General features: G+C 47.6%; 1 protein-coding gene and 1 long non-coding RNA gene across 3 annotated transcripts in view; both read right to left on the bottom strand.

The window, feature by feature from the left end:
• The window catches only part of Jade2 (jade family PHD finger 2), a 52634-nt gene extending 51606 nt beyond the window's left edge, over positions 1-1028 (bottom strand). Inside the window, exon 1 of one of the 2 annotated variants that reach the window (XM_048783760.1) lies at positions 1007-1028. The gene's annotated coding sequence lies outside the window, so the exon portion shown is untranslated. The remainder of the gene's footprint in view (positions 1-1006) is intronic. The other variant, XM_015492770.2, reaches the window with a different exon arrangement.
• Positions 1029-10773: 9745 nt separating this feature from the next.
• On the bottom strand, positions 10774-16081 carry LOC107148135. The gene is made up of 2 exons (XR_001504233.2): positions 15701-16081; positions 10774-11150 (listed from the first exon to the last, which is right to left on the bottom strand). It is a non-coding gene; the product is annotated as an uncharacterized LOC107148135 (long non-coding RNA).
• Positions 16082-24629: the final 8548 nt, after the last annotated feature.

The following is a 24629-nucleotide window of genomic DNA, read 5'->3' as shown; positions in this document are numbered from 1 at the left end:
CGGGCCCCAGGGGGGGAGGGTGCCCTGCCCGGCCCCGGCCTCCTGCAGCGGGGCCCCGACTTAAGCACTCCGGGGCGCCCCCAGCCCGCCCTGTCCCCAGGGCCGGGCCCGAGCGGCGGCTGCGCCCGTGCAAGTCCCATCAGGTCTGCTCACACTTCACACACTCACACACATACCCCGCCCCTCCACTCTCTCACTCACACTTTCTGCTCACACCCCGCCCCCTTCGCGCCCCAGACCCGGGCGGCGCCCCCCGCAACCTTAAAAAAAAAATAGCAAGCTTATACTTAAAAAAAATCTTTTGGCGCCATATTAATGACGTACTTAAAATTTGCCATTTCTCCCTGCGTCAAAAAGACGTTTCTTTGCAAATAACAGCCTGGAGGCGACACTCGCGGAGGAAACGAGGTTTGCACTGAGCACCCCGCCCCCCGGGACTCCAGCGCTGGGAGACCCTCACCCTCGGCCCCGTTTCCGAATCGCTGGTTTTAAAATGTGAATCGAATAAATCGCGTGGCGTTTTACAGCGCCAGAAGTGAGCAGAAAGTGCTGGCAGGAGCGGAGGGGAGGGGCGCGTACTAGTCTGGGGGAGGGGGCGCAGCCTTCCTCGCCCACCCACACCAAATGGAAACTAACATCCCGGGCAGGGGAAACTTGAAATTGTAGGCGACCTCACGAAAAGAGGGGCGGTCCGTAGAGAGGGTCCCTCTAGGACTCGTCGCCCCCTCCCCCCTCTCGGGTGCCTCCAGGCGCCCGGAGCTGCCCCGTATTTCCGGAGGGTGAAGAACGCGGTGATGGGTGGTTGGGTGATTGCACGTCCTGGGTCCAGAAGGAGTTTGCCTCGGGGCAACCCCTTCCCTTTTGCTCGTCCCGCCCATTCCCCTTAAAGGGTTAACAACTGAGGGGCAACTTCCAAGGGCTGGCACTTGGCTAAGAAGCGGGGCTCCCCCCTCCCCACCCTTCGCCTCATCGCCCCTCCTCCGCCGGCTCCACTTCCCGACTTGACCTTGTGGTGCACAAACAGTGCGCTTGGATCCTCGCAGTTTCTGGAAGAAGAGCCTGCGCTCGCCAGGCGGGCGGGCTGTCGGGCGGCTAGCCGGCGGTGGCGGGGCCTTGGGTCGGTTCCCAGAGCTGCGGACCACACCCACCTAACCCGCTGCGCCCGCCGCGCTCACCTTCTCTCTAGGAAGGAGAAGGGCTTGTCTCTTGGATGGGGAGGGTTGGGGGCAACCTTCAGCCTCCTCGAAATGCCTCAGCCAGCGAAGTAGTCTGGCCTTGGCTGGCGGTTTGGGGGAGATCCGGGAGGCTAGCCCAATATTCCCATGGTATAGTTGCCAGCTTTTTCTCCACCCCACCCCACCCCCGCTCTCTTGGCTGCCCCTCCAAGATGATCCAATGATTTTTGCAACTCACCTTTTGGTTTTGAAGGCATGTGGGTGAGTTGTGAATCCCTTTCCCTCTACAAGACTGAAGGTTGTTTATTCTTCCTTTTCCCGCCACCGACTTCCATGAAAACATAAATATTCAATTTACATAAGATGACATTTATGTGACAATTAAGAAGATTCCCCCATGGACTGTTGTGAACACATTTGCTTATAGGAGAAATAAATCTAATAATAAACAAACTCATAATAACAGCTCAAATCCGACAGGGCGGATTGTCTACACAACAAAGAGGGAGATGATGGGTGCTGAAATAAGCACTTTTCGCAACAAGAAAGAAATATGAGCTCAAAGGGAGTCACTGCAACATTTCTCTTCTGTGGCCTTCATTCACAAAGTATGAGGCAGCTTATCTGGCAAGAAGAGGGGACTGGGTGCCACCTCAAAGTTAGACCTGGCTCCTGCTCACAGTGGTCAGTTGGTAGGATTTTCCCAGGCCAGGGTCAACGCCTGAAAACAGGTGTTGGAGGCTAGGAGGGTTCAATTCCTGACTTTGCAGTTGAGAAGCTGTGTGATCTGGGTCAGTGGATTCATCTCTCTAGGTCTGTTTTACCTCTTCCTATAATGAAGTGGTGGAAGATTCCTGAGGCCATGTGTGCATATATACATATATGTAAATATGCATGTATACATGCTGTGTGGGTAAAGCAGAACCAGACTCAAATGCATTGTGCAGAGTACTTTGACCCTTCCCCCTTTTTGTTTGTTGGTATTTGGTGCTTGAATTAAACCAAGAGCCTTGCACATGCTAAGCATATGCTCTACCACTGAGCTGTCACACATACCCTCTCCTCTCTTACCTTGTGCCTACATATTTTGGGGAAGGGTGAAAGCCCTCTTCAAAAGCACTACACACCTGAAAACAGCAGGATGATGATTTCTGTCTTTCCCTCTATGAGGACGGGTATAGGAACTCCCAGTGTGGGTACAAGGAGGGTCAGGAAAGGAAACTGTGATAAATGGTGGGCTTCACTGTCAAGGTCCAGATAACAGTCTCAGTCACATGTTGGAGGTTGGGGATCAGAGTGGTGGCATCAATTTATAGAGGCAGTCCTAAAGGGGGCTGCTCTGGTTGGATCAAGTTGCAGGAGGTTAACATGCCTTGGAAGACAGGACACGGCCCTTCTCCTAGCCATCAGGAGCTGAACTTGAATGGGAAAATGCATTGGCAAGCAGTTATAAAGTGACCTGCTGAGGTGGAAGAGGTTGTGGATGATCATTTAAAGAGCACCTGCTCTATACTGCACCCTGTGGGGGCCATTCCATTTTATCCCCACAAAAATCCCATCTTGCCGGGCGCGATGGCGCATGCATGTAATTCCAGCAGCTCTGGAGGCTGAGGCAGGAGGATCGTGAGTTCAAAGCCAGCCTCAGCAATGGCGGGGCACTGGGCAATTCAATGAGACCCTGTCTCTAAATAAAATACAAAATAGGGCTGGGGATGTGGCTCAGTTTTTGAGTTCAATCTCCAGTACCAAAAAAAAAAAAAAAAAAAAAAAACTTTTCAGAAAGTTTAGTAACTTACCAACAATTACATAGCTAGTAAGTGGTAGCTGACCTATAGGGTTGCCAGAAATAAAAAGTATTATTATATTATTGATTTGATTGGAGTTGGGGAAGTCTGCTAGCTACCTTGGCAAGAAAGAGTTTTATGAGTGGCACTTTGCATCAGAGATAGTTCCTGACATGGAGTGAAACCCAGGCCCCCAAAGCATCCTTGGAAAACAGGACTGGAAGCCTATTCAGAATGCTAAGAAACCTGCAGCTCTGTGCCACTGTTTAAGGTTAATATTGGAAGTTAATAAAATTATAGTGATGAAGATAATTATAACTCCTTAATCTTTATTAAAAGTCTCACCAATCATTCATTAACTTTTTGCAGGAAAAAAAATGAGAAGACACAGGTCATACAGATTTAATCATTACTTATTTTCAACAAGTACTTATTGAGTGACTTCTGTATGCCAGACACCACACTAGAATGTGTCACCATTTGACAAGTGCCTAGTGTCTGTTTCTAGTGGAAATAGCAATAAATAAATTAAAAATCTATATGTTTGAAAATAATTAAGTGATGTAGGGAAGAATTAAGCAGAAAAGGGGAATGGAGAGAGTAAGGGTATAATTTTAAGTAGAATGGTCAGGGGAGACCTCACCAGGAATATGATTCTTAAGCAAAAGGAGGAGTGAGTTGTGTGGGACAGTATATGTGAGTAAAGGGTACATTGAAAGCATAAGAGCATTCTAAGCCCAGGCTTCTTAACCTGGACCCCATGAACCCTCCCTTCCAGAGGTCAATGGGTAGAACTCAGGGGGTCAGCACCTTTTATGAGAAAAAGAATTGCATCTTTATTTTCACTAATTAAAACATAGCAGTTCTTCAATTATGAATGCAGATAACAAATCAGTGATATTAGCAGCACCTGTGACACTGCTGCTAGTAAAAATCACAGATATTTTCATATCACATTACAGTTGTTGAAAATACCTTAAAATATTACATTCATCACTACCTCAACATTATGCTCCAATTTAATGAATTAATAAAGCACATATATTACTATATTATACATTTAAAAATATTTTTGAGAGTAGTATTTCAATAAAATTGGTTTTCTTTGTAATTTATGGAACTTTTTTTAAAACTGGATTTAAAGATCTTAGAGGAGCTGGGGCTGGGGCTCAGCAGTAGCACACTTGCCTAGCATGTGTGGGGCACTGGGTTCGATTCTCAGCACTACGTGTAAATAAAAAAAAAACTAAAGGTCTATCAACAACTAAGAAATAAAAATAAAAAGATCTTATACTCAGAAAGAGTCCACCATACAAAAAAGGTCAAGAACCCCTGTCCATCCCTACACAAAACAGCAGGTGCAAGGGCTCAAGGCAGAAGCATGCTTACAATGTCAAAGGAAGAGGTCACCCAGGACACTGTAAGGAACTTGGATTTGACTGAAGTGATATGAGGGGGTTGTCATTGGTATCATGAATGACATGATCTGACACTGGATTTTACAGGTCACTCAGCTTTCATACAGAGAGCAGACCAAAGTGGGGAAGGCTGAAGTCGAAGGATGTATGGGAAGACATGTTGATTGACTCACCAAGTGAGGGAAGATGTTACCTTGGACCAGAGTGGCAGTGGTGGAAATGGTGAGAAGTGGTCAAGTTCTGTGTATATTTTGGAGAATTTGCTTATGGAATGTGAGAGAAAGACACTAAGGATGACTACAAGAGTTTGACCTTAAGCCCATGGAAGGATGGATTGCCATTGGCTAAGGCAGGGGAAACTGGAAGGAATACGTTTTAGAGGAGGATAAGGAGCTCATTGTTGGACATATTGAGCTCGAGATGCCTGTTTGACATCAAGTGCAGCCATCCCACAGGGAGCTCAACATGGCAGCCTTAGTTTGGGGCAAGGTCTTGGCTGAAGATATTATTTAAGAATTATCAGCAGGTGGATGGTATTTAAAGCTACAGGAGATCATCCAAGTGTAGAAAGAGAAGGGACTCAAAGATGGCTGGAAGACAGAGAGGAATCAGCAAAGATGTCATCAAAAAAGAAGCATCTAGGGACTGGGATTGTGGCTCAGTAGTAGAGCACCCACCTAGCACATGTGAGGCGCTGGGTGTGAATATATAAAAAATCTCAGCACTACATGTGAATATATAAAAAATAAAGGTATTGTGTCCACCTGCAACTAAAAATAAATAAATAAAAAGCATCCAAAGAGATAGAATGCCCTGGAAGCCAAGGGAAGCAAGAGTTACAGGAGGAAAGAAAGCCCTACGTCCAAATCTGCGGGGAATCAAACATTAGGTTCAGAAACATGGAGGTCAATGGTGACCTTGATAAGAGCCATGTCAATGGAATGGTTCAAGCAAAACCTTGATTGGACTGGGTTCAAGAAAGAGTGGCAACATTTACAGTTGCTATCATGTGTTCCAGTATGCTACTAAAAATAAGATAGCCAGGGCTGGGGTTGTAGCTCAGTGGTGGAACACTTGTCTACCACGTATGAGGCACTGGATTCAATCCTCAGTACCTCATAAAAATAAATAAATAAAATAGAGGTATTTATTATGTCCATCTATAACTAATATATATATATTAAAGAAATAAGACACCCTTTGTATGTTTGTGAATATGTATAGAACAGTATAACCACGTAGCTGTAGAAATTCAACTTAGACAACTTTTAGTGAGGATCTTTCTGTTCCTTAAGCATGGTAAGGGATGTTCTGAGAGAAATAAAGCACACTTGACTGCCTTCCGAGTCTATAAAATTTTGTTGACAAACGAAATGTACACAAAGCCATATATCTGGCTAAATACACATATCAGCCTGACTATTAGTTTTGCCAGTGTAACAGACAATATGATGAAAACTATGCATTCCAGAGTTAGACAGTCCTGGGTTTGCATCCTTCCTTGACCATTCAACAGCTTTATGACTTTTCATAGATCAGTTATCCTGTCTGTGCCTCATTTTTCTTCTCTGTTAACTGGGGATGAGTCATTTCCAAACTTCATTGTGCTGGGGAATGGTGATGCTCAGTAAAAATGTAGACTTCTAGACCTTATCCCCAAAGGCTCCCAGTGGGCAGGTCTCCGAGACCTGTCCCAGGCATCTGTATTTTTAATAAGCAGCTGGTCATTCTTGATGCCCTTACCCATGAACCACAGTTTGTGAAACACAGACAACATGACCACATGGTTTCAAGTACTGGCCTGGTACTCAGTAATTGCTTATTAGACAATAGCTGTTCTTCCAGGAGTCCTTAGTGGGAACAAACATCCTTTTAAAAATAACTTGCAGGGTTGGGGATGTAGCTCAAGCGGTAGCACGCTCGCCTGGCATGCGTGCGGCCAGGGTTCGATCCTCAGCACCACATACAAACAAAGATGTTGTGTCTGCCGAAAACTAAAAAATAAATATTAAAAAATTAAAATAAAAATAAAAATAAAAATAACTTGCAATTTATATACAGAAGCAGAAGGTCCAGCATACCTTAAGAACTTTAATTGAAAAAATAGCATAAGAACTTTAATTGAAAAAAAGCATAAGATTTTGGTGTATACACACACACACACACACACACACACACACGCATACACACAATGGAATACTACTCAGCATTAAAAGAGAATAAAATTATGGCATTTGCAGATAAATGGATAGAGTTGGAGACTATTATGCTAAGCAAAGTAAGCCAACCCCCAAAAAACCAAAGGCCAAATGTTTTCTTTGATAAGTGGATGCTGATCCATAATGGGGGGGTGATGGGGAAAATGGAGGAACTTTGATTGGGCAAAGGGGAGGGAGGGAAGGGAAAGGGATGGGGGCAGGAAAGATGGCGGAATGAGATGGACACTATTACCCTAGGTACATGTGTGACTGCACATATGGTGTGATCATGTACAGAGAAATGAAAAGTTGTGCTGCAATTGTGTACAATGAATCAAAATGCATTCTGCTGTCATATGTATCTAATTAAAATAAATCAATAAAATTTAAAAATCACATCACCAGGGCTGAGGATGTGGCTCAAGCAGTAGCGCACTTGCCTGGCATGTGCTAGGCGCTGGGTTTGATCCTCAGCACCACATAAAAATAAAGATGTTGTATCCGCCGAAAACTAAAAAATAAATATTAAAAAATTCTCTCTCTCTCTCTCTTTAAAAAATAAAAATTAAAAAATCACATCACCTTATTCTAGTGTTATGTATAACTAATTAGAACAAATTTTAAAATAAAAATTAAAAATAGCCTAAGACTTGTTCAACATTCATGTGTTGAATATTTATTGAGTGCCTGCTATGTTCCAGGCAGTGTTCAAGGACTGGAGAGAGAAAATATCTGACTCAATAATCTGTCTGAGTCATGGAGGTAGGCAGAAGTCCCAGATGTAGTTATCCACACTCCCCAACAGCTTGCCTCTGTGCCAGGTGAGAAGTCCTCATTTGGGTTCCAGATCGATGTTCATTCACTTGCTGCTGGAGGCATTGCTTGTCCAATGATGACATGATGCATGCAGATCACCTGGGATCTTGTTCAAGTGCAGATTCTTGAAGTCTGGGGTGGAGCTTGAGAGTCTGCCTTTCTCAAAAGCTCCCAGATACTGCTGATGCCGCTGATCCACAGGTCACACATGAAGTAGCATGAGTTCACAGGTTAGGAAACACCTGCCCTAACCTTATGGTTTCTAGAGAATTCCTGGGAACCTGAAGGAGTTGAGTCTGGGAAGACTTGCTGATTGATCAGATGCAGGCAAGTTTTGCTCACCCTTCCTTCTGGGTCCTCTGTTTCTAAAGTCCACTCTCTCCCCTCCCACCTGTAGTCAGTGCCTTTACGTGGCCTCCTCTGAAGAAGAGTGAACATTCATTCCATTGGTTGTTCAGTAAATATTTCCCGAGTGCTTACTCTGTGCCAAGGCCTGTACAAAACACATAATTTGGCATTGACGGGAGGACAGAACCCAGCAGCTTTTGCCTCTTAGGCTCCAAGAAAAAACTGCATGCAGCTGGGGCTTGGGAGAGAGGGACAAGCCACCCAGAGCTGTCTGTGGCTGAAGACATTGGCCTGGCAGGATCCAGACTTGGCTCTACCTGGAATGTACGATACTGCATGCCTGGGAGAGGTGCCCCTCAGAGCACTAGCCTTCCAGTTCAGAGATGGTACTGACCAGTCCCAGGAGATGTCTGCAGAATGTGCCAGCCAGGCCACCTGTCCCTTCTTAGACTCTCAGACTTAGCCTGTTGGCCACAGATGGCAGAAGGCAATGAAGATCCCTGGGGCCTGCAAACGCCTCCTCCAAAACTGGCAGCAGCCAGTAAGTCCAGCCAAGTCAGGGGCCTGCCCAACCAAGTCAAGTGTGACACACCCCACTCAGAGCTGAGGGGCCCAGCCCAATCCAAGAGCCACCAAGAACCAAAGGCACTGGCTCTAAGTCAAGTTGAGCAATGTAAACAAAACCCTTTCACCTTTCCCAGGGTTTATGAAAAATCAAAGCAAATCTAGTGCTGGGTAAAGCACTCACCCTGCATGTGTGAGGCACTAGGTTTAACTCCCATTACTGCCCAAAAAAAGGCTACAAAGCAAATCTTCTCCCCATCTGACAGTCTTAAAAAGATTCTTTCCATGTATTTACTGGTGAACTCACAGTCACACTTGGGGTACCTTGGCCTTTCAAATAGCACATATACAAACAACCTACAGAAACAAAGCATCTATATACCAGGACAGATTTTCAGGTTCGAATTCTGCCTTTATGGGATGTAAGCCTATTTAGGAAGATAGGTCCTTAAGTATATGCAGGGTTACTAAAATAAAACAAGTTGTCTTAGGAGCCTGGGGGTTGAAATAGGTAAAAGATTTTTTTGAGGCAAGCTGTGGAGATGGACCTGCATGAAGATGAGTATTATTAGTTCATTTTTCATTACTATAACAAAATAGCTGATGCTTGGAAACTTTATAAAGAAAAGAGGTTTATTTAGCTCACAGTTCTGAAACTTTAAGGACATGGCACCAGAATTATTTCCGTTCTGGTGAGCACCAAATGGTGGATGGCATCTCGCTGACAGGAGAGCACACAAGAGGAAGAGATCACATCTTAAGACAGGAAGCAAAGTGGGCGTGGTGGCACACACCTGTAATCCTAGCTACTCAGGAGGCTGAGGCAGGAGGATGGAAAGTTCAAGGCCAGCTTGATCAACACAGTGAGACCCTGTCTCAAAATCAAATAAAAAGGACTGGGGATGTAGCTCAATAGTAGAGTGCTTGCCTAGCCTGTGTGAGGTCCTGGGTTTGATTCTCAGTACTGCAAAAAATAAAGTAAATGAGACAAGAAGCCAGAATGGGAGATCAGGATCAGTTTTTAATGACAATGCTCTTTCCAGAACTTTCTTCAGGGCACCAGCATTCCCTTCAGAGGACAAGACCCCCAATGGCCTGAGGACTTTACACTAGGCCCTGCCTCTTTATTTCTTTTTCTACTTGTTTTCTTTATTTTTTCCCTCAGTACTAGGAATCAAGCCCAGAGCCTTGCATAGGCAAGGCAAGCACTCTCCACACCCCAGTCCTATGCCCCAGCTCTTTTTTTTTTTTTTTTTTTTGTACAGGGGATTGAACTCAGGGATACCGAGTAACTGAGGGGCCACATCCCAGCCCTATTTTGTATTTTATTTAGAGACAGGGTCTCACTGAGTTGCTTAGCACCTCATTAGATTGCTGAGGCAATCTTCCTGCCTCAGCTTCCCAAACCGCTGGGATTACAGGCGTGTGCCACCAGCGCCCGACAATGCCCCAGCTCTTGAAGTTTTCGTCACCTCCTACATTGCCACACTAGGAATCATACTTCCAACTCATGAATCCATAGGGAACAAGACACATCCAAATGATCGCAGGTGGTGATTTAGATGAGACAGGGACGGTGAAGGATGTTCCAGAGAGAGGGATGGTATCTTCCTGGTTCACCTCAGTGCAGTTGGGTACAGCGTAGGATGCTTCTCCGCAGGAGGGAACTTCCCTCTGTCCAGGAAAATCTACTAGGAGCTGCCTGAGGTGAAGGTAACCTGAAGGTACAGGCATCTGCCTGTAGGTGCCCCAGGTTGCAAGGAGGAGATGAGACTGTGCAAGTCAACTTCCAGCAATCTCCTCCCAGGAGATCTTCTAATGTGGGCACAAAGAGATCCCTGTTTAAAAATAGTGTTATAGGGGCTGGGGATGGGCTCAAGAGGTAGCACGCTCGCCTGGCATGCATGCGGCCCGGGTTCGATCCTCAGCACCACATACAAAGATGTTGTGTCCGCTGAAAACTAAAACACAAATACTAAAAAATTCTCTCTCTCTCTCTCTCTTTAAAAAATAAAAATAAAAATGGTATTATAGCATTCTTTATAACAGTGAGACCCTGGAAGCAGCTGAGTGTCCATCACTAGAGGACTAACTAAATAAAGCACAATGCAAACAGGACAAGGATGCAGAGGAGGGAGTGGCAATGTGTGGACACACACAATATGTGGAAAGAGTCCCAAGGAAAGCATAAATGACAAGCAAGTTGCAAGGTACTAGGTACCATGTGGTGTCATTTGCAATAAACAACAACAACAAAACCAATCACAACAAAAACCCCTACAAAATGAACCCCCCCCCACTTTTGGTTCCGTGGATAAAACTTCTACTTGCTAAGCAGGCCCTCTGCTACTGAGCCACCCCTACCCCAGCCCCGAAGTGTGCATTTTTATCTGAAGACCTGCAGAAACACATACATATGTGTAATTTGGTCTTGGTGCGGGGAAAGAATCTGCAAAAAGACACATCAAAATGATGCTTGTTGCTTGTATTGGAATGTAAGGGGTGGGAGAGGAGTCGATCCTGTGGTTGTTGCAGGACACCCAAGAAGCCCTCTGCTTTTGGGTGCTTCTGGTTGCTCTACAGATGCTTAAAATCTTCCAGGGACAGAAGCATTGTTGGGAGGCACCATGCTCTTGGAAAGCTGTCTTGGGGCTAGTACTAATGCTGTCCCTTGTGTAGCCCAGGGCCTGTTGGCTCCAGGGTCAGGGTCTCTCTGAGTTGTTCCAGCTGGACCAGCCTCAGACCCTAACTACATTCCAGAGCCTTCTCATGAACTTGAGCTCCAGCAAGTGCATAGAAAATCCGTACTTCCCTTTGACTTGGGTAGACTGGGCTGGGGCTGGGAACCTGTGTAGAAAGAAGAAAAAGTATATATATATATATATATATATATATATATATATATATATACATATATATATAACAGCAGAATGTTTTGACGTTATACATACATAGAGTGTAACTTCCCGTTTTTGTGGTTGTACATGATGTGGAGTTACACGGGTCATGTATTCATATATGAACATAGGAAAGTTATGTCCGATTCATTCTACTGTCTTTCCTATTCCCATTCTCTCTCCCTTCCCTTCATTCCCCTTTGTCTAATCCAATAAACCTCTATTCCCCCTCCCCACATTGCATATTAGCATTTGCATATCGGAGAGAACATTCAGCCTTTGCTTTTTTGAGATTGGCTTATTTCATTTAGCATGATAGTCTCCAGTTCTGTCCATTATGACAAATGCCATAATTCCATTCTTCTTTATGGCCTAGAAATATTCCACGGTGTATATATACTATATTTTCTTTATCCATTCATCTGTTGGAGGTCACCTAGGTTGGTTCCATAGCTTAGCTATTATGAACTGAGTAAGGAAGAGGAGATCCCTTCTTCGGTAGGTAGAGTTCCATTTTTTCCCAACACATTTAGCTTGAAAGTACCTGGCCCAGACTGCTCCTGAGGCCGCAAAGGTAGGGATAATTCATTACCTGGTGGACCCCAAGTGGTTAATGAGAACCCCTAAGTGGGTTTTGTGGGCTGGCTATAAGGGAAAGATAGATTGCATGAAGCCAGGGCTTGAGCTCTAGGATTTCATTGGCTTGCATTGTGCTAAGGTTCGTATCTGTGCTGCTCTGGGCCCAACCCCTGGCTGGCTTCAGGCTTCAGAGATATGTTAAATGAGGTCCCTGCGGGAGGAAACCACAGGATTTCAGAGGGGCAGACACTGGGTTTGAACAGGGTCAAGCATGTGGCTGAGAATCAAGGTTCATCACGGGGCCAGGGGCTGTAGGACCTGCTGGCCCTGATGTGCCTCCCCCAGTTAAGCCTTCATTAATGGTGTCTTGGCCTTGATAGCCTTCCACTGTGGGAAGTGCTCCAGGGAGCAAGGTGGTAGCCTTGGGATCCTTCTTCAGCCTTGAGTAAGGAAGTTGTTCCCCCCAAGGGCCTTGGAGAAAGTGACTTGTGAAGCTGGGGTGGCCCTGGGCGCTATGACTACCGGATGTCCAGGACTTGCAGCCTAGCAGATGGCGAGCCCCTCCAAATGTGCTTGCTCTCCAGCGGCGGCCCAGGGGAGAGCCCTGGACAGGAGCTGGCACTCAATGCCAGAGCCACAAATATGCTTAGAAACAAGGGAATTCTTGTTGAGCAGATCCCCGTGAGGCCAGCTCCAGGCAGATTATCTGGCTGACACAGTTCCTCCAGGCAAGTTCCACGGAAAGAAGAACCCTGGCATCCGGGCTGGGAAGACCGGTTCCAGGGTAAGGTAGAGAGGACTGTGTTGGGTCATGGGAGATGGCCTGGAGAGCATCTGTAGTTCCCCTACTTATCCTGAGTTCAAGGAAAGGCCAGATGTTCCTGAGTGTCCAGCCCTCAGACCAGCCAGGCCTGGAGGGCATGTGTTCAGAGAAGCAGGCTTGTCGTACCTGTAATTCCAGCTACTTGGGAGGCTGAGACTGGAGGACTGACAGTTCAAGGCCAGCCTAGGTAACTCAGTGGGACCCTGTCTCCAAATTTAAGAAATAATAAAAAGGCTGGGAGGGGCTGGGGTTGTGGCTCAGCCTTAGAGCTGAGTGTGCGAGGCCCTGGGTTAGATCCTCAGCACCACATAAAAATAAATAAAAAAAATAAAGATATTGACAACTACAACTAGAAAATAAATACTTAAAAAAAAAAAAAGGCTGGGGATGTAGCTCAGTGGTAGAGTGCCCCTGGTTCAATCCCCAGTATTACAACAATAAAAATAAAAATAAAGAAGAAGCAGGCTCTAACCTTGCCCTGGAAGACCTGGCTGCCCAGGGGGGAGGAGACATTCTTAGACTGGGAACCAGATGAAGCAGGACATGAGCTGGCGCTGAAGTGTCTGCTCAGGCCCCTTTGTGTGAGCAGAGGGGAGAAGAAAGCCAGGAAGGAACTGCTGGTGTGGTAGCTGGAGAAAGAGGAGGCACGTTCGTGTGTATTTGTGTGTAGCCACGTGGGCGTGTTGTGTGCCTGCGTGTGCCTGAGTGTGCCCGCACATGCCTGAGGCCACATCTCTGGAGTTCCCATCTCCTGCACTATTTGCCCAGACAACCTAAAAATAGTTTCCACTTAACTTTAGGACTTGTTGTTTGATGTACAAGATGCTTGCCCAGCAGATACACTTTTCTACCCACATTTTATCTAAGATCAACATCAAGTAAAATGAGTCTGCATTATTTATGCATGCACAGTATGGCTAGCGAGCACAAGGCAGAGGACAGCCACCTAGGTTGGTGGGAGTCCACAGAGGACGAGCCCTGTGTGGATGACAAAATTGGACAGTGTGCATGGATTGATGATGATGGCATGACAGTGACAAAGATATAATGGAAAAGGACCCTGTATGGCTACTGGGGTGTCTGCCCCTTATTGCATCCACAGAGAACATAGCAAGCCCTCAGTGAATATTTACTGACTTTATTTGTTGGGAAAGAAAGTCCACGTTTGTGACAAGTGAGCAGATATGACTTAGATGATTGGAAATTCATCATGGACAGAAGACAACTAAATGATAAGTTGGATTTAAAAGTCAGCTTATCGAGGGCTGGGGATGTAGCTCAGTGGTAGAGCTGTTGCCTAGCCTGCGTGAAGCCTGGGTTCCATCCCCAGTACCACACAGACACACACACACACACACACAGGGTACTAGGTAGATGGCTGAAGGGTGATAATGCATTTCTCAGATAGAAAGATCAAAGCATGGAGGAATGATTGATAAATAACCTGTTAATATTTGATAAAGGGACAGGAAAAGAGATATATATTGTGGCCTGGTGACAGGTCAATAGATACACATTCAGTTCCAAGTAGGTAGGTAGGTAGGTGGGTGGGTAGATAGATAAACAGAAATGGAGAACAGGAGAGACAGATAAGAGGATGAGAGAGAGATAGTATGGTAGGCAGAATATGGCCTGTCCTTGGGATGTCTGTCCGTTCCCCAGGACCTGTGAGTATGTTACTTTACATGGCAAAAGTTACTTTGCAGATATGATTAAGCTAAGGATCTCGATGGGGAGAGTGTCTCCTGGATGATCCAGGTGGGCCCCATCGAATCTCAGGTCTTGTCACTGACCTCTCTCTCACACTCTGCTCCAGGCTCCCCTGTGTTCTTTTTAGTTCCCAATCATGTCAAGCTCATTCCTACCTCAGGGACTTGGTACTTGCTGTTTCTCCTCTCGGGTCCCTTTTATCACTCAGATCTCAGTTTCAAACTAGCGTGGCCTCCCCATATCCAGATTTTTGTCCTGAAGCCTTGAGTACACTCTGTTCCTAGGGACTGGGTTAGGGCAACAGGATGTCCAGGCTCCTGGCTGAGCTGGCTGGCACCATCCCCAGCACAAGTCCCGCCCAAGGTTGCGGGATGGAGCAGTGTGCATGAGTCATCTGGGCCACAGACACAGTCCCCTTGTTGGAGGGACCTGAGCAGTTACGTTGTGGCTGACTCCAGGGGCCAATGGCCCGATTGAAAGGAAAGGTTAGGAATTTCCCCAAGTTCTTCAGAATCACAAGGAGCCAGGAGGGATCTGGAGAGTGGAGGAGCTGGCAGTGGCCCGTATGGATGATGCTGTGATCTCTGAGGACTGCCAAGTCCCCAGCCTAAGCTAGGTCAGGCTCACAGGGGCTCATCACTCCTGGGCAGAGCCTTCATCCATCTCCCATTTAAGGAGCACCTACTATGTGTCAGGCGTCAAGCTACAGCTCAGGCCCTACCTTCAAGGAGCCTGCAGTCTAGTCTGGAGACAGGCTGGCAGCAAACCTTACAGATCTACTGCAGAAGGAAGGGCTCAGAGTTGGGGCACACAGAGGTGGGTGCACGGAACAGGTGATGGAAAGTAAGAGACTAGAGGATGAGCTCGAGGGGTGTGGTCATTCCAGGCAGCAGAACCAGCCCGGGTGTGTTAGTGTCCCAGGACTGCTGTTAATAAAGTCCCACCGACAGGATGACTTAAAACTTCAGAATTTTATTCTCCAGTTCTGATGATTGAAAGTCTGAAATTGGGATAAATAAGAAAATAAATTTGGAAATGCTCCCTGCAAAGGGTTGAGAGAGGATCCTTCCTGGCCTCTTCCAGATTCTGGTAGTCATAGCCCTCAACTAATTCCACATGTACCAGCCTTGCCAGGCTTCTCACCTGTGCCTGGATGTCCCCATGACAGGGTCCACAGCACCTTAAAGGCAAAGCCATTAAACATAAACAGCCCTGACTGTTGCACAATCCTGCTCCAGCCCAGTCACGCTGAATCCTGCCGGAGCTCTCTTCTGCCACTGGGAACCCTGTGGCCCCACCTGTGACCAGGGATGCCTCGGAATGCAGCCCACCTGAGGCCACGTGGGGGACCTGCAAATAAATGTGACCCAACCCTCTCCTTAACCCACCTGTCAGGTGCCAGAAACTCCGTGATTAGCAAGTCTGACAGCATCTGATAAGGACAAATGAATGCCCTTGGGGGAGGAAAGTAGCAGGGCAGAGACTTGCTTCAGGCCAGCAGTAGCCTGGTGACATCTCACTCAAATCCTACAGGAGATTTGTCCCCCAGATGCAGGAGCAGCTGTTCTGGGAAGCTGTATCCAGAGGTAGCAGGCTGCAAGGTGAGGGGAAGCTGAGGCAGCCCCGCCAGCAGGCAGAGAGGTTCCCAGGCCCCTCAGTGGGCTCTGCGCTCAGCCTCTTCCTCTCTCCCTCCTGCTCCCGAGTGCCCTGCACCTCCCTGGCTGAGAACCACCCCTTCACACACTCCCAGTGGCTGGGCTGTTGGTGGCCTTTGGACTGTGGAGGCCCCACACCCAGGCTGGCACTCCCCAGTATACAGGCGGGCACAGTCCTGCAGGGTCCTCAACTGGCCAGTCCTGTTCTGCCCTCTCTCCTAGGGGAGGAGCTGGGGGCTGGGCCAGCTGAAGCCAGGGGGCAGGGAAGAGGGCAGGGCCCGGACCTGCCCGCAGCCCGGTTCCTCCACTTGTCCTCCTGTGCCCATGAGTGTGTACTCTGGGCCGAAGCCCTGGTTGGCTCCTTCTTTCCTTCAGAGGGCCTGGAGGGCGCACGGGGAGATGTGCTCCCCACCAGACCCCAGGGGCTCGAAAAGACTGATTTAGGAGGGCGAGCCAGCCATGTCTAATAAAGAACTATTTCGGGTTTGCAATAATCAAGTCTAGCCCAGGGCTGCCCAAAATAGCCAGATAATGGAAGCCAAATGTCTGCGAGATGATTTGGCTCCAGAGGCCTAGCAGTTCAGGGCAGTCCCGAGGGGGGTGTCAGGAGGCTAGCCTTAGTCCCCGCTCCCAAATTCCAGGTCCCCTTCTCATCCCAAGGCATTGTCCAGGAGTGCCCCTAGTAGGTCCTCAAGCTAATGAAGCCCCTGGAGCCCCATCCTTATCAATACTAGTCAGTGCCCATGAAGCAAACAGAAACAAAAGGCTTCTTAGATTAAGGGCTTCTTGGGGGGATTTTATGGTGCCCCGGAGAGGGTAAGGAATGTGCCACCTTTGAATCTACTGCTCCCAGGGGAGAAGACACCTCTAGGTCTGGACTGATCTCATGCTGGGATCCAGTTCCTGGCCTGGGGCACCTAGATTGGCCTCTTTCCCTGGAATGGTCTGCCAGCTTTGTTCCTGAAGACAGCAAGCTGGGGCTTGTCCCCATGCCTAGAAGCCCACTGAAACAGACCCTGCCAGTGGCCCTATTGGCTCTGGTCCAATGGGGCTTGGTCCTCTGCTCAGGCTGATCAAACCCTTATGAGCCCTCATTGTCCCCTAACTCACAGGGGAGGAGGGAGACCACAGAGTGTGCAGCGTAGGGCTTGTGGTCCACCGTCTGAGCCTGAGCATGGCACCCATACTGAGTGGATAGGGACCTATCCACGCCTATCCATGGCGCACCCTTGGAGAAGCAGGGCCAGCGCTTTTGCTCAGAAAGGAAATGTTCAGTTATTCTTTGCAGCAGAATTCTGCTGGGTGTCCCAATTCCTCATCAGGCCCTGGGAGGTCATCTGAGAGTCTGCTGAACATGATCCTGCTTGTCTGGGGGTACAGTCACCAAGTCCAGCAGATCCCAGATTTCTTACTGTTCTTAGTTGTCTTGTGCAACTACATCCTACACTTGAATTCTCTAGGAAACTCATCCTCCTCCTGATACCTGTGGGCTTTCTGAGTCCCTACCTCCCAAAGATGCAACCTAATATAGGGATTAATTAGAACTGCACTACTGGGTAGCTGTGCACCCTTGGACAACATACTTAACCTCTCTGAGACTCATCTTAATTATAATATAGAAATAATGATAATCCATTTATTTGTCTGCTTGCTTGCTTGCTTATTTATTTATTAGTTGGTCCTGGGATTGAACCCAGGGTCACTCTACCACTGAGCCACTCAGTGAGACCCTGTCTCAAAATAAAATACAAAATAGGGCTGGGGATGTGGCTCAGTGGGCGAGTGCCCCTGAGTTCAATCCCTGGTACCACCCCCTCAAAAAAAGATCAAGTAAGACCACCCAGGGGCTAGGCACCTAGGAAGTGATTAATAAACACAGGAGGCATGATTATTATTGATATCTGTGGGTAACCGTCTTTTATCTGGTCCTTCTTTTCTGTCCCTCTTCTGCATTCCCCTAAATCCAGACTTCTCAGTCTGCACTTGGGTAGTTGTCAGATCCTGTTCCCAGGCAAGCAAAAGATGGAGTGTGCATCTGAGCACCCCCTGTGCCTGCTAAAGCTGAGTCCTCCAGAACCCACAGCACTCTCACTTTGGTCACCACTTACGCTTTTAATTCTAGGGGATTTCAAGAATCAGCATTTCTCAAAGCCAGGAAACAGAGAGGCAAGGTAGTCACCGAAAGCCACACAGTGAGTAGAGACCAAAGCTGGGTGGAAGTCCAGATCAACCTGCCATTCTCCCACCTCACTCAACAGCTCTCATTTCTTAAGTAGCCTTACTCTGGAGCTTTCCTGTTCCGAGAGGGAGCAACAGAGTAAGCAGCCAGCCCTGTGGGCCTGGAGCCCTAAGCTCCCCAGGCAGACCCACAGGCTGCCTGAGTCGTTACTGGCGTTGATGATTCAACTTCCTGCCTCTTGAGAGCGCCCAGACCACAGATTTTTTTTTTTTTTTTTTTTCCTTAGAGGATTGGAGGATGGGCCACCTCCCTGTGGAGGGCTGGCCACAGTGGCACGAGGCCCTAAGGCGACTGGCAAGGACTAAGCAGACCCTAGGGGCCACACGAAGGCCCTGGCTGGCTGCTTCCTGAATCCTGTCTCTTTCTGGGGTAACCATAACCATGGAAGGTGACCAACTACCCTGGTTTACTTGGGACTGTCCCGTTTTTAGCACCCCAAGTCCTGAATCCTAGGAAACCCTCAATCGGGCAAACCAGGACTGTTGGCCACTCTATCACCACCTGTGTGATAGGACATAACTTTCTGCCTCAGTGATTCTGGGGAGTCCCAGCCCCAGGACAGCACATTCCAGAAGAGGGAATTGGCAAACTGTGGCCCAAAGGCCAGATCTGGCCTGTTGCCTGTTTTTGTACAGCCCGTGAGCTAAGAATAGATTTTACATTTTTAATGGTTGAAAACAAACCTAAAGAAGAATAATACTTCATGACATGTAAAAATTACATGAAATGCAAATTTCAGCATGCATACATAAAGGCACACGGCCATGCCCGTGCATTTACAGACTGTCTCTGGCTGCTTCCAGGCTCCAGGGCAGAGCTGGGTGCCTGTGACACAGACCTCAGGCACCTATTGACTGAAAGCCAACAAGGTTTACTAACTAGCCTTTTACAGAAACAGTTTGTGAACTCCTGTGCTAGAAGCAGGCAGAGGCTGAGTGTGAGTGGGCAGTGATGCTCTTCTGAGGAAACTCAGAACGGGAGAAGGAGGCAGAGATCAGAGGAGTGGGCGTGACAGCACAGCACTGAGTTAAGGTTCAGCACATTACCTGTGAGGCAGGGACCAACTCCAACCTCTTCCTTCTAAGACTCAGTTTGCCTGTCTGGTCAATGGGGTAAAGGGTGGTAGGGAGGCACTTCTTTTCTTTGGTCCACTGCCTTGTCTTCTAAGCTGAGATCATCCTCTTCTCCAATACTTGGTTGCACACCAGAGACTACTGTGTGACCTAGGGCAGGTCCTGCCCTCTCTGGGCCCAACCTGAGGTGTCTCCAGTCCACACAGTGGATTCTTCTCTGGCATTAAGGTGGACCCAGATCCTGCCCCCAGCACTGGAAACTCCATCCCATGCAGACTTTTAATAATGATCCAGAAGCGCCTACTATGTGCAGGGCACTCTTAGGCCTTTTCCACATGGGGTGGGGAGCTTGTCCCTGACAAAAGGTGCCCGGGGCAGGGCACATTACTCCAGCGGCCCCCCTCCCCCACTTAGGTGAACATCACTGGAAACTGGCCAAATGCTCAGCCTTGCCCTGAGTCGTGCTGAGCCAGCAGGGACTTGGCAATCTGGGAGGCTTCAAGCGATGGAGAACTGTCAATGCCAGCTCTGAAGTGGGCTCAGCGCCTCTGCCCACCCCTGCCCTAGTCCTATAATAAAATACACTCTCCTTTGTCTTCCAGAGGGCTTAGGAAGGGGTTTATCTTGAGCAGCACAATTCTTGGAAGGCCTGTGGGGAACTGACCTCAACTTGGCCTTGACAGTGGTCTGAATGGTCTGCTCAGGCAAGGACGAGGCCAGCCTTCTGCAGGCCTCCTCTCTGCCCTCTGACATCCTCAACTCCCTCTTGGGAACAGTCACTCACTAGGCCACCTCCCTCTTTTCCTGTGTCTCTACAGCTCTGGTTGCTGGCATTAGATGTGAGAACTTTGGAGAACCCAAGTAACTAAGGAACAGCAGAACTCACCACTGAAAGAGGTGGCCCATTTCCTGGCTCTCCCTGGAGTTCCTGCATGGGGTAGGTTAGGTCAGAGGGATAACTTGTTTTTCTTTTCTTTTTTTCCATACTGGGTATTGAACCCAGGGCCTTGTGCATGTTAGGCAAGCGCTGTACCAGTGAGCTACATCCCTAGCTCTGTGCTGGAGGTTGTTTTGTCTGTCTGTCTATCTATCTATCTATCTATATTTCTGGAGATTGAACCCCGTACCTTGCACATAACTAGCAAGTTCTCTATAACTGAGCTATACCACCAGTCATTTTTTAAAATTTTTAATTTTGAGACAGGATCTTGCTAAATTGCCCAGCCTGGCCTTGAACTTGTGATCCTCTTGCCTCAGCCTCCTGAGTAGCTAAGATTACACGCATGTGCTGCATGCCCAGTGCAGACTTATTTATTTATTTTGGTGGTGCTGGGGATACAACTCAGGACTTTGTGCATGCTAGGAAATGCTCTATCTCTGAGCCCCCAGCCCCTATTTTTTTTAAGTAAACTTTTCACTGAAGTATCATATATATGCAGAAAAGTGCACAAATCCTAAATGTACATTCCTTTGATCACATTTGGGTGACCAGAAACAGAGCATCCCCAGCCCCCAAAGTCCTCTGTCCCCTCTCCAAGTCACTGTCTTAGGAGTAACCAACATCATGCCTCTGACACTATAGATTAGTTTTGCCTGTTTTTTGAACCTTATGTCAATGGAATCTTATAGTATGGACTATTTTTATGCCTGGCTTCTCTTGCTGAATGAAATTCACTCATGTTGTTGAGGATAAAATACTTTGCTCGGTCTCATTGCTATATTCCATTTTATGACTATACCACAATTTATTTATTCATTCCACTGGTGATGGAAATTTGGGTTGCTTCCAGCTTTGGCTATTACAACTTGTACATGTCTTTTGGGATATGCATGTGTGCCTCTCTGCTGGGAATGCATATTTAAGAGTGGAATTGTGGAGCCATAGGACATGCCTATGTTTAGCTTTAGAGGTTATGGCTGAGCAGTTTTCAAATGATTTTACCTGGGGTTAATATTTTTTTTAAAAAACATGGTCTGAAATTTCTGGTGATATTTCTAGAATTCCCTATATTGGTGGGGAAAGGCAACATCACAACCTCATTTCTCATGCTGCAAATACTTGCTAGGCAAACTACCAAAAGTGGTTTGGAAATGCTAAACCCTGAAGCCTCTGGTGGGATCCCATCCTTACCCTGCTCAACAGCTCTGCTGAGCTCAGGCTAGTTGGAGGTGCTTGGGGCCTGCAAAGCACATGCACTACTGGACCTTCAGCCTTCTATTATCCCTCTTCAGGCATCAGTGGAGCCTCTAATATCAGAACTCAAATCAGAACATGTGTTTTGACAATTGGACAGAATTTTTTGGAGAGGGTACTAGGGATTGAACCCAGGGGTACTCTACCCCTGAGCTATTTCCCCAGCCATTTTTTTTAATGTTTTTATTTGGAAACAGGCATTTATTAAATTGCCTAGGCTGGCCTTGACCTTGAAATCCTCCTGCCTCAGCTTTTGAAATTGCTGGGATTCCGAGTGCCACAGCTCCTGGCTAACATTCATATCTTACTTGATTCTGTTTTCCCTCTTGGCTACCCAGAACCTGAGCCCTCTTCCTGTGATGGGAAGTTCCCCTCATTATGAGGCGGAGCCCACTTCCCACCACAGAGGCCTGTGGCTTTTCCCACCCTCCCAGTGGCTGGGAAAGGGCACCTGATCTAGGCTCTGACAGCAAACATGCAGGCTCCAGTCTGACCACCGAAAAGCAAGGACCACAGAATTCTCTGTACTATGGGTGCAGCAGGCTGGCACTCTCAGAGTGATGGAGATGGCAGCACTGGAGGATGTGGGAGGGGTGCCCACTGCCTTGGCTGCAGAGTCCGCATGGTGGTGGCTTTGACGATTATGGCAGTAAGGCCTTGACTATGTTAGTTCTGTAGTGTGTGATTTGGGGCCTTGTTTCTGGCTGCCTAGCCTCTGGGAAAGCTACTCTGCCCAGAGATCTTCTGAGCTGCCTAATCATCTTATTATTTTCCTGCTTAATCCAATGTAGCCAATTTATTACTTAAGAGTCATTTTCAGGGCTGGGGATATAGGTCAGTGGTAGAGAACTTGCTTAGCATGCATGAGGCCCTGGGTTCCAGCACTGAAAGAGAGGGGGGGGGGTGGTGGGGAGACAGAGAGAGAGAAAACGAATGAATGAATCATTTTCTTTTACTTGCAATTAGGAACCCTGACTGTGATAATTCTTGAGGCAGGACAATTGGATAATACCTCCCTTTTTTTTTTCAGTTGGATAGATTGAGGCTTAGAGACCTGTCCTTGTTTATGCAATGTAATAGTTTTTGAGTTGAGACCAGAACTCAGCATGACCCACAACTGGAAGGTGGGAGCCCCCAAAGAAAGAACAATCTCAGAAGTAGAGATGCTCCACCAGGTAACAAGCTCCCTTCCTACTGGTGGCATGTCATCAGATCTGGGGGACTTCAGCAGGGAGGCCATGCAGGGCAACTCCAGGTTTCTTCCCCTTCATGGATCTTTCACCCAACCTGGATTTACTCTTGTGAAAACAGAGTATGTTAAGATGAACACAGCTCCTGGTGCTGCAATCTCTAGTCCCCACAGTCTCTTTACCAACAGGCTTGTCCCTGGTCCATGACTCAACTGCTGCTAGTGCTTTGTCCCAGGGCAAAGTCATGGCATTTATTGGCCTCCGTCACTTTAATGAAAAAGCCCCTACACCAAACAAATACAAGCACAGACATTTGCAACTAATTATGGTATTGCTGATCAGTCAACTTTCATTGCAAATTGCATGTTGAAATTGATAGTGTGCAAGTCATGAATAAACTAGTTGTCTGGGAAAGTGACATGGGCACACAGGACTAGATTAATAATTCAATTTAGACACTGCCAGATAATCTGAAGATGAGGAAAAAGCAGATTAGCATTGCCCCAAGATTGCTCATGTACCCAGGTACCTCTTGCCAATGTGCCTGACTTCTGAGGGAAGCAGATCCAACATTAGGATCCTCCCACTTTGGGAGACCGCAGGGCATTCAGTATTCCAGGCTTTAATTCTTGGTTTGTAAAATTGCAGCTTTGAGTGGTTTCAGGAGAGGAAGACAGCCCAGTTGCCATCCACTGCTGCGAAGCCCGCTCAGGAGGCTTCTTGGAGGATAGATACCTCCTTCTGTGGCAAGCAGCACTCTGGGGCTCACATCTGTGGGTCCCAGGATGCAGGGGGACACAACCCACCTTGAAAAAGCAAGATGGATTCCCTCCAGAAGAGGAGCCAGAGAGGTCAGCCATACAAAGCTCCCCACTTGGCCTTTCTCCTGTAGGGTCCAGAGGAGATGATCCCAGCATGGCATGGAAGCCACAACATAGATGGGCAAAGTCCTTGGGGTTGTTACATCAGCAGTGTCCTCCTAGAATGTGTCATTATGTCCCAGTACCTGGGGAGAAAAGCAGGAAGGAAATATAACAAGCAAAGAATGCAAGGTCAAGGGGCAGGCACTTGTATACCTGTGAGTTGTGGAGATGCAGTCACAGTGGCCCTGGCGCTTGGCCAGGAGTGCTGCACGTGAGGCAGCCTAAGGCAGAGAGCTCCATCAACCAGCCCACCACGTTCACTGAACCACTGCCTCTGCTCCAGGGGGCACACAGGAAAGGTCTCAATTTTCATACTCTTATTTTTCGGTCCTGGGGATTAAACCAAGAGGCACTTGACCACTGAGTTACATCCACAATACTTTTTTTTTGTGTGTGTGTGTGTGTATGTAGTGCTGGGAATTGAACCCAGGGCCTCGTGCATGCGAGGCAAGCCCTCTACCAACTGAGCTCTATCCCCAGCCCCATCCTCAGTATTTTTTATTTTTTATTTTGAGACAGGATATTGCCAAGTTACCCAAGCTGGACTCAAACTTTAGATCCTCCTGCCTTAGCCTCCTGAGAGGCTGAGATTACAGGTCTATACTGCTGCTCCTTGACTTCGTCCTCTAGATTGAGAGTCAAAACTCAAGCACCTACAGGAAAGCAGGCCAGTTGTGCACTGGGGAGAATTGGCAAGCTGAGCTTGGTTGGAAGTGGGTGGCCATGATTCAGCTTCAGGAGATTGCCTAGAAACAATAGGAGATGGAATCCAGAAGAAGGTTCAGGCCAGGGATATAAATTTGGAAGTCATCTGCAACAGAATGGTGTTTAAAGCCAGGTCCCTGGAGGAGATTATGAAGGGAGGAGAGTAGACTAAGATGAGAACAGACCCTTGGAGGGGAGCACCCATCAGCAGAAGACAGAGGGAAGGGGCAACTTTAGAGGGAGGAAGGGTGGCTGAGAGTCTGACACCAAGGAGGGAGAGGTGAACTCTTACCTGCTACAGAGGTGCAAGGAAGGCCAGGCCCAGAGATTGGCCACTG

The sequence above is a fragment of the Marmota marmota genome, unplaced genomic scaffold (genome assembly GCF_001458135.2).
Source record: "Marmota marmota marmota unplaced genomic scaffold, marMar, whole genome shotgun sequence".
Lineage (NCBI taxonomy): Eukaryota > Metazoa > Chordata > Mammalia > Rodentia > Sciuridae > Marmota > Marmota marmota.
This window is presented reverse-complemented; position numbering and strand designations above follow the sequence as displayed.